Source organism: Tamandua tetradactyla, chromosome 4 (genome assembly GCF_023851605.1).
Source record: "Tamandua tetradactyla isolate mTamTet1 chromosome 4, mTamTet1.pri, whole genome shotgun sequence".
In the NCBI taxonomy this organism is placed as follows: domain Eukaryota; kingdom Metazoa; phylum Chordata; class Mammalia; order Pilosa; family Myrmecophagidae; genus Tamandua; species Tamandua tetradactyla.
In genome coordinates, this window is record NC_135330.1 from 193,913,124 (window position 1) to 193,923,950 (window position 10,827).

Below are 10,827 nucleotides of genomic sequence, written 5' to 3' on the forward strand. Positions count from 1 at the left end.
TTCCACCAGACCTGGGGGCATGTTTCCAGAGCCTACTTACTCTAGAGGTGATGTGGAGAATGAATAGGGAGCAAGTGAGTAAGAATGGAGGCAGGCAGGCTGGTGGAAAAGCTGTTACTGTATTCCTAAAGAAAGATGAGAGCCACAAAGCACAGTCAGCTCCTAAAACATGGTGAATGGAATTTACAGTCAAACAAGGAGAGGCGCATGTAAAAGCAATGTGCTATGGATGCAGTGATACAATCATGAATATGCAGTGATGATACAAAAGATCTACAGTTCCTACAGGAGGGGGTGGGGGGAGGTAGGGTGGTAGAGAAAGCCAGGAAAGGCTTCATAGAGAAAGTGATGCCTGACCTGAGACGGTAGAGTAGAACATTCCAGAAAGAGAGGATGGCAGTGAGTCTGGAATTAATTCTGCAGAGTAGGCAATGAGGCGCTATTGAAGGGCTTTAAGGAGGGAAGTGACAGATTTGAATTTTAGGGACAAAACATCTTCTGCAGCAGCATCCCTTATTTGAATAAAGCAAGGAGCTCTTCTGGTGTCTCAGGCATCATGTAATTCCATTAACCATGATACCTCATTTTTTCAATCAGGTGAGTTCACTATGGTATTTTAGAAATAATACAGCTCTTTCTCACTGATGTAAAAATACCTAACTAGAATGATAAACAAGGTTTTTTTTATTTTTCCCAAGCTCTATCATGTAGTTAGATATATTAGTTGTATACTCTAATTTAATAAATGGAGTGACATTGTGCGCTAGTTTGGTTCAAGTGTCAACTTGTCAGGTGAAGATGTCTAGTTCTACTGCTATGGATATGAGCCAATGGCATGTGAAGCTCATCTGTCACTGATTACATCTGCAGTCGGCTAGGAGGTGTGCCTGCTATAATGAATGATGTTTGTCTTAATTGGCTGGTGCTTAAATGAGAGACTCAATGTAGCACAGCCCAAGCAGCTCCACATACCTTATCTCAGCACTTGCAGCTCAGCCCAGGCCTTTGGAGATGCAGAAAGGAATCACCCCAGGGAAAGTTGTTGGAACCCAGAGGCCTGGAGAGAAGGCCAGCAGAGATCACCCTGTGCCTTCCCACATAAGAACCCCAGTTGAAAGTTAGCTGCCTTTCTTCTTAAGAACTACACATTTTTAACAAAATAAATCCCCTTTTATTAAAAGCCAATCTGTCTCTGGTGTGTTGCATTCTGGCAGTTAGCAAACTAGAACAGATTCGGTACCAGAGAAGTGGGGTGTTTCTGTGGTTTGCAAATATCAGTCATGTTGGACCGGTTTTTGGATGGATAAGGGGAAGATTTTGGAGAAACTGTGAAGAGAATGATGGAGAAGTCCTGGAGTGCCTGAAGAGACTTCTGGTCTAAATGGAATCACTGCCATTCTGGACAAAGGGGGATACATAAGGGACAAATTGGAGTTTGCAGAGTAAGAACCATGGAAGTTCGGGTCTGAAGCCAAGAAACCTCAGGCCAGGAGAGTGGATCCACCCATATACACGGGGAGGGTGAGTTTACCCTGAAGGGCGAGGATGAGTCTCCCACCTCGTTGCAGTGGAAGAGTTGTGCTGCCTCAGGCCTTGGAGAAGGTACAGCATGCTCCTTGGGGACTGGGGAGAGCCTGGTTGCCACCACAAGGAGTGGTTGAACGTGTGCCCTGGAAATGGCAGAGAGCCTGGGCGTGGCCCCGATACCTTAAGAGCATGGAGCAGAGAAAAAGGTGGTCTCCTCAATGTTCCCTGAGGCTGATTTGGAAAGAGGCAGGCCACTGCATAAGCCCTTGGAAAGGGTGGGACTGCCACTTTCTAAAGCTGAAGGATAAATGACTTTCAGACTTTGAAATCCAGTGGTGTTTGCCCTGCAGGTTTTCAGAACTGTTTGGATCTCGTGACTCTGTGTTCCTTCCAATTTCTCCCTATAGAAATGAAAAACTGTATCCTATGACTGTCGTCCTTTGCATATTGTCACAAGATAACTTGTTTTGAGATTCATAGGTCTACAGCCAGAAGAGAATTTTTTTCACTTTAATATCATTTAAGGTGATGTGTATAGTTGCCAAGTTGACAAGGGGTGGACATATGGTAGTTAGGTTCAGGTGTCAGTTTGGCCAGATGAAGGTGCCTAGTTCTGCTGCGGACATGAACCACTGGCATGTGAACCTCATCCGTTGCTGACTACACCTGCAGTCGGCTAGGAGGTGTGCCTGCTGCAATGAATGATATTTGATTTATTTGGCTGGATGCTTAAATGAGAGAGCTCAACAGCACAGCCCAAGCAGCTCAGCATACCTCATCTCAGCACTTGCAGCTCAGTCCAGACCTTTGGACATGCAGAAAGGAATCACCCTGGGGAAAGCTGTTGGAACCCAGAGGCCTGGAGCAAAGGCCAGCAGAGATCACCCTGTGCCTTCCTATTAAGGAAAGAACCTCAGTTGAAAGTTAGTTGCCTTTCCTCTCAAGGACTACATGTTTTTAATGAAATAAATCCCCTTTTATCAAAAGCCAATCCATCTCTGGTGTGTTGCATTCCGGCAGTTAGCAAACTAGAACATATTGAGAGTTTTGCCATCAATCCCAGGTACTGAAACAGTGAGAAAGCAACAAAACATGGAACATAATATCTATCTATAAATCCAATTGTATAGTTAGGGTTATGGAGCATTTTAAAGGTTATGATTTCCTTTGCAAAGTACCAAAATAACATACCTTTGAAAATATTTCAGGGCAGCCATTTGGCACCCAACCATGCTGACAGAATGAAAAATATTGAATGAACAGCCTACGTGTAACACCATTTCTGGCGAAATCAAGGAAGAATGCTTTCTAAGGCTTCAGAATGACATATTTTCTTAAATAATAATTTGGTCATGGAAGAAGCCAAGAGATAACTTCTTAGCTCACTCAAAAAACTAAGTCAATTAATCTATTTTTTTAAAGATAAAAAGATATATTCTGTCACATAGATGAACATCCACAAATATGCTCAATTGGTTATCTCTGAGTGGAGAATTACAAGTGATCTCTAGTTCCTTCTTTTTGTCTATTGGTTCTTTCTAAATTCTACAATAAGCATGTATACAGCTTTTTTTTTTTGGTGCACAGTTCAGAAATCGTACCCGGGTCTTCCACAAGGAAGGCAAGCATTCTACCACTGAGCCACCTGTGCACCCAAACATGTACTGCCTTTAAAAGGAAAAAACAAAAGGAGAAAAATAGAGCAATTGTATAATCAGAATATCTTAGACTATCTTTACCAGTTTTCTGAATCTAACGAAGACGAATGTAAATCGCTCTGATGTAATATCTACAGTGCTTTGAATATACGCAAATTTTTTCTTCTGAAGTCAATTAAAGTCTTCAGGGAATGACAATTTTTTTCAGAAATACAAAAACTTCAACTCATAATTTTCATGCCGGTGGAGAATAACACTAGTAACCCAAAACAGCAAGGGATAATAAAAAAAATTCATAAATACCTTATTAGGCTTTGTAAAGCACGGCATGGTGTTTGGGGGCAAATATAACTTCTGGATTTAATTTTTCTTAGGTCAACAAGAAAATGACTCTAAGTTCCTACATATGGGCTGGCAAATGAAGGAAAAAGGCTATGGTAAAAGAAATAAGTCTAGAATTTAAAATGCATTGTATAATCTACACACTTTCTGCTCTATAGGCAGATGGGAAAAGGCTCTCTACACTAAAAATACAAACTACTTTTTAAATGCAGACAGACCTGAAGTGGTCGACTACAGCATGGAAAATGGAATGCTAACCTCTGCTATGTCTGGTGCAATGTAGTTGTAAAACAGTAAAGCAAAACACCTGGATTCAAAATAGTCGACTGCAGTACTTATTCTCAAAACCCAGCTTTTCATAATCAGAGGACACCTTTTTAAAAGCAGCTCTATCTGAAATCATAGTCAGCAAAATACTTCAGAAGGAATATGAAACACTCATCTCTCAGGGTAAAAGAAAAGGGTCTGTCAAATAAACGTGATGTCAAGTATTTCTCCAGCCTTTAACACTTACAAAGGGACTTGCAAAGAAAGATGTGCCCAGATGATATATCTTAAATGAAGCACACTGAACTTTCCCCAACACTATAGGGATTGAGATAATTTAAAGAATACTTAAAAAAAAAAAAGAAAAAACAAACTTCAGATGTATTATTTCTAACCTTTAGATCTTCTTTAGGTCCTCTGAAACATAATGCAACATTATTAGCTACAATTGTATCACTCACTCACATGTACTCCTGTTTCCAGCCTTCTAGGGATCACGTTTTTTGAAATTTACCAGCACCAAACAACATTCTAATTGGTACCTTGGAGAGAATATATTCTAAAAATTATATGTTCTAATTACTTTCTCCTCCCATCTGACTCCCTCAGGCAATGGAGCTCTCATACTTCTATCCCGAACTCAGAGCAAGAATCATTGCCACCAGCTGAGTCCTCTCCCCAAACCCCTGATTCTTTCAAAGCTCCAAAAGCTCCATCTGGCTGAGAAAAATTGGCCTCAGAGACTGGGGGAGAAAAAGACCAGCAAACCCAGCCAGATCCATAGTTGGTAGGGAGAGGGAAAGGCTGGGCACATTCGTAAATTACTACTTTTTGGCCCATCACATACATCTGATTCTTCATGTTAGTGGATATCAGAATTGTAGATTTTGTGGTGGCATCCTATTTTGTACTGAATCTAGTCCTGGGGGACAGGGGATAATTGGAAACAGGCAAGGCATCTAGGCCTTGGTTTATAGAGGTTTAGGTTTGGGCTCCAGGCCCAGCAGGATGTTTCTGGAAGCTTCTTAAGACATCTTGCATCACCAGTATGTACCTTCAGCCAGGCTGCCAACCAGAAGTCAGTCCTGGCTGGTAGGCACAACTCTCCATTCAATAAGCATTTATAGAGTGCCTTCCACGTGCCCGTGCAGATACCATGTGAGGTAAGGCGTGGCCCCAACTCAGGAGTTTATGGGAGAGAAGCAGCAGACAGATGTGGAAATAGGTAAATGCAACTAGGTGCTCAAGGCTATGGTAAAATGTGTATAGGTTTCACTGGGGGCATTAAGGAGGGCCTGGCTTCACCCCATGTGTTACTTGTTATCCAGCTAAGCCCCTGACCCCACTATTCACTTTTGTCTTTTCCTTCACTAAGCTCTTCCACTGTCTCCGTTGAACATGTAACTGAATGTCCCTAACCTATTTCAAATAGACCATCAGTAACTAGTCTATTGCCACGAGACTTCCCAGTCTTTTTTTTTTTTTTTTTACCTTGCCTACAAGTTCCTTCCACTACTGAGCCTAACGGAAACTTAGCTTTTCTCATAATGATATATTTGCCTCAAGAGTTTACCCCATGGAGTCTCCTTTCTCCCATGCCCTGTCTAAGGCAAGAAAAGCCTCGAGAGTCCCCTTGCTCCCCATCATTACTTCTGGGTCATTCGCATCATTGCTCAGCCACCTCCTCTTTGCAGTGAGGCCACCTGCTTGCATCCTTTCTCTGCTGCTTCAGAGGCCTCTTCCAGGGCTGGTCCTCCACCTGAGATGTCAGCGCCTCCAACTCCCCTTCTCTCTTCTCTCTGGTATCTTCACTTTTACTCCCTTCACTGATTCCTTCCCATCTGTGTGCAAACTTTGATCACCCCTCCCCCCCTACCCCAAAAGAGCCAAGAACAAAGCCCAGCATGGAGGTGTGCACGGGCAGCTCAGTGGCAGCACGCCAGGCTCGATTCATGGCCCATGCATTCCAAAAAAGAATTCAACAATAACGGGACAGTCACAAGAATGAATGTCCCCCACCACACAGTATAAAGAAGAAAAAAGAAAAAAGGCCGACTCTCTACACATTCAAATCCAAATCCTGTTTTTCTTTTTTGAGACCAGCAACTTTTTCTTTTTTGTGTATGCATTTCAGATTTTATTTATAACTTAACTGAATGAGATTCAATCTCCTCCTAGTTTAATTTTTCTTAGCTATGAAATGATTATTTCACCTCCTTGCCCTGGGGGGTCAGAAGAAATCAATACACAAGGTAAAATAAAGAGCTGTAAGTGAAGACACATCATTACGTTGTCCCAAATTCAAACACGAAGGATCTTTTCTCCTTGAAAAAAAAAAAAAGACCCCAGACTGCCCTTGCACTTTTTTTCTGTTTTTTATTACATGGGAAGGCACCAGGAATTGAACCCGGGTCCTCGGGCTTGGCAGGCAAGCATTCTTACCTGCTGAGCCACCGTGGCCCACCCTGCCCTTGCACTTTTATTTGAATGTAATATTTGGGACAATTCTCCAAAAGGGCCAATATTTCCCAATTTAATCTGAGGTCATAATAAAATACCCACAAAATAGCATTTTGGATTTCAGCTTCTCCCCCTTATCATTAAGACTCACTGCCTCCCATCATCAATATTTATGGAGCATTTACTAGACACAACAGAACATACAGAAAACATTGTTCTGCTCTTGAGAAGCTTACATGCTAAAAGAAAAAAAACCCACTTCATTTTAAATGGTATTTTTGTTTGGTGTTTTCTGCAAGGTACGTACTGAGGAAATCCTCTGAAGGGTAAGCTTTGGGTATAACTTGGCCCCGTCGTTATTTAGAGAATAGAGGAAGAGGAAGGATTTAAAGGCAGACATAACGACTGACCCTTCAAGATAGGCAGGGCTTACAGGGAGATAAACACAATCTCATCAACTAAGGACAGATTTGCTGCAGTAAATAGGATGAGGGAAATAGTTTATGGGATGCAAGCAAAGGAAGTAGGGTACTATCATGGACACTGAGTGGAGCCAGAAATATCGTGTTCTTTTTCCAAGAACACAGTCATCAAGTAGAAATGGCTGGTGAGGAGATAGAAGGCTAAAAAAGGAAGGTAATCCGGTGCACCTGACAAACAGAAGGACTAAAGGATCAAAACTGAAGGCAGGCTACGGGATTATCAAGAAATTCTTAAAAAACCAAAAGTAGAAGCACAAAACTTACAGCGGATGCTACCCAACATCATTATGGGCCACAAACATTGTGGTGTGTAGTTTCTTAAGTTAGAAAATGCCATATGCCAAAAATTTAAATGGAACACATTACTTTTATCCAATTGACTGTTCTCGCTCGCCTTCCCCCCCCCCCAACAGAAGTTTATTTAGGGGAAGGAAGGAAGGTGGGAAAGAATAGGACATGGTTGGGAACAACAGTTACATGAGTAGGATTTTTGTCATTATGATAAATTTCTTATTTAAACTTGCTAACTGTCCAACTGCCAAAAAGGAAAAAGGAATTTCCAAAAATGTACAAATTCTTTTAGAGATGTTTCAGAACAAAAGACTAATTTACATGAAAAACTGTAGAGAAAGTAGTTGAAAAGTCCATTCATAAAGCTTTTATTCTCTTTACATCAATACATGTGTTTTAACAATTATGCTTGGATTGACCAACAGCTTTTGCAAAGGAACTCAGCTACCTCCATTGTATTATCATTAACAAATTTTTCACTTCCTAGCAATCTGTTTTCTGCTCTCACCATTTTACTTCAGTTGCTCACCAGAGTATCATACACATGACATCCCCCTTGCCTAAGGCCATAGATTTTCTCTTAATTTCAAATTAAATACTTGCCATCATTGGTCATTCCTTTATCTTAATATTATACTTTCCTCGGCTGTAAGACAGATTCCTACCTCTTTTCTCCAAGCCTCTTTTACCTTGTCCCAGGTTCTAAGAGACACTTCTATATTAGACTTCAACATCTCTCTGTGTGTGCTGCCTGCAGGGCGCAGGGCACTGTGTCGTCCAAGCCAGCTTTAGAGGCTTGCACGCCCGGGGCCTGAGCTCAAGCAAAGGGCTGTGGTCTTGGGTGCAAGTGGCCAAAAGAGCCAAAAGTTAAGTGTAATTCCAAGTCTTTAGAGAGCACTAAAGGGCTGAGTGAAGAAACATAACTCAGGGACATGACTGAGGTGCACGAGTAGGATGCCAACAGGAGAGAGCAGAAAGAAACTAGGGAGAGTTAGAAGACGGGAGGAGGGTTTTTGCCAGCTGTGAAGGAAGCTGAGGTTTCCTTGGTTTGCCTATATGGGTCATCAGACTGGCTTAAGAATAAAGTCAGAGTAGGTAAGTAAAACAAAAAAGGGTACTTGCTCTCAAGCAATGCACACAAAGCTTGTTTCTTCTATACAACGTTGAATAACGGTAATGCTTCTCTGTGATGGTTAGTTTTGTGCGTCAACTTGGCTCGGTAAAGTTCCCAGTTATTCAAACACTGCTCAGGGTGTTTTTGTGAGGAATGTCGTAGATGTGCTTAGCATCTACGATCAGTTGACTTGAAGATTATTCTCTATAACGTGTGTGGGCCTCGTCCAGTCAGGTGAAACGCCTTAAAAGCACAATGAAGTTTCTCTGAAGGAGAAATCCCATCCCATAATTGCAGCGTTGACTTTTGCCCAAAGCTTCCAGGCTGCCGGCCTGCCCTACAGATTTCAGACTTGCCAGCCCCCAGGATGGCATGAACCACTTCTTTGAAATAAATCTCTTAATGTATCTATCTATCTATCTGTCTGTCTGTCCTGCAGATTCTGTCTTCTGGAGAACCCTGATGGGTACACTAGCTCATGGGGCAATTGGGGCCCAAGTGAAATGTGGTATGTAAATAACTAAGCACAGGGCCAGACACAGAACAGACATCAGCTATCGCTATTATTTAATTCCCCAAACTATGCAACAGCTAAAGCTTAAACACGGATACTAAACCATCCTAATATCAAATCCAATTCCCCTAGCTATTTAGTATACTCAGAACTGCCTTGCATTAGTTAATGCTAAAACAGACCTCTTTAAATAGGATGGGAATGTAGGACGTGCACTGCTCAAAGCAACTGTTTGTCCCTGCTGCTCTGGTCAACTGCCTTCATATTGGTCATCAAAGGCCTATTTTCAGGACTTACAAGCTCTTTTTGTGGTTGTCATTCAAATTTTACAGTGTCTTTTCTTCCTCATTTATTCATGACCTCCTTTTGACTACTTTTTAACTGCTTTCTAACTTCTCAAAACATTTTCCCTCTTTGGATTCTAAGATATCACTTTGGTTTGGCTTTTCCTTTCACTTCTCCCTACCTCTTCTTGGTCTCTTTGGAAGACCCTTTGAATTCTAGTATTTCTCAGGTTTATTCCTGTTTTTCACCTCAACTCAAAGCTTTTCCAATACCCTACTCTACCTTAATTTACTTCCATTATTTCTTGATCAGTCTATTATCAACAGCCTATAAAATGATCTGGTTCCTAGTTTCTCCCAATCCTAGTCTATCCCTCATGCTGCTTCCAGGATAATTTTTAAAATACATATTTTAAAATATGTGTAAATAAATATATATACAAATTTATATATATATGAAGTATTTGTGACTAGAATTCCATTATCTCCTGTTGCCCACAGGAGAAAAATCTAAATCCTCAGCATTCCATACAAGGCCCTTCATTTTGACCCAATCAATCTCTCCAACCTCATCTTTCTCCCTTCTACTCACCCAGAACTCCAACCACATGGAAATGTACTCCATTGCTTGGGTCACAATATGCCCTTTCACAAGTAACCTGCATTTTCATGTTTACTCTTCTTGCCATTTTCTCCTGTTTCCAACCAACTTTCCCCCCCAACCACTTTCTGAGCAAGCTCCCTTGTGTATGGCAGAATTTATCATATACCATCTTAAACATATTTACATTATCTATTCCCCCTGGAAAATTTAAGCACCTGAAATTTAGGGAAATGCCTTTTTCTCTTCTATAGCTCCAAAAATCTAGCACCAAACAAGTGTGCACAGATACTTACTGAATTGTGAGAAATCAAGTATTAAATGAATTTTTTTTAAGTTGCAATTTAAAAACTTCTCCTTAGGTGGACTAGATTGATAGGAAAAAGTTAAAACGAAACACTCAAGAGCAAATCTCAAGGTAAACAAGGATATCTTGAAGAGACAGAAGACACATAAGGAAGGTAAATGTGGACTACCCTATACTTTCAAGGTTGTATGACCATGGCAGTGGATATACATAATAAATATAATCTTATCACCGCTATTCATTCCCCTCCTTAAACTCTTTCAATGGCTTTTTTGAAGATAAAGCCTCATTCTACCAGGCCTCATCTCAGGTCACTCTCTACCTGAACTTTAGCCACACAGGTCTTCTTTTCCATCTCAGAGTTTTTGCACAAGTCGATCTTCCAGCAATATTCTTTCATACACCTTTCTACCTCAAACTAGCTTGTTCTCATCCTTAAGAATAAGGATTCTTTAAGTTACCTTCATTACATGCTGGCAGTGTACAAGGAGGAGTTATCACACCACATTTTGGAGATAATACAGTAGTGACTCACACCGCAGAACAGAGACTTGGGCTGGGTTCCTGGACATATATATTTAACCTCTTTATGGGTTGGTTTCCTCACCTGAAGAATTAAGATGTTGAAAAGATTATAGCAGATAATTCAGGGAAAGCAATTACAACTGTGCTAGGTCTGTACTAAGAGTCCAATATATGTCAGCAGTTTTCACATTTAAATGCTTGAACTGTCACTTCTCCCCCTAGAGTTCGTCTGCACCTCTGGCCCAGAGTACACTTCAGTCTGATTCATTTCTGTACTTCTAGCTTCAGCACAGGATCCTGACACTAGGGGGTTTTCGGTATACAATGATTAAAAATAAAACCTGTCAAAAGACTTGGGTCTCACTTCTGCTTTAACAGCTGACCGATGTTAAGCAAGTCACTCAACACACCCAAGACTGGATTACCCTTGGGTAAAACGAGAACTGCCGCGTCTC

The 10,827-nt window shown here is 41.2% G+C and overlaps 1 long non-coding RNA gene across 1 annotated transcript in view; it reads right to left on the reverse strand.

The window, feature by feature from the left end:
* LOC143681695 (uncharacterized) overlaps positions 1-10,827 on the reverse strand; it is a 37,394-nt gene that overhangs the window by 26,134 nt on the left and 433 nt on the right. The window contains exon 2 of the long non-coding RNA XR_013174785.1: positions 10,309-10,454. This is a non-coding gene — a long non-coding RNA (uncharacterized LOC143681695). The remainder of the gene's footprint in view (positions 1-10,308; positions 10,455-10,827) is intronic.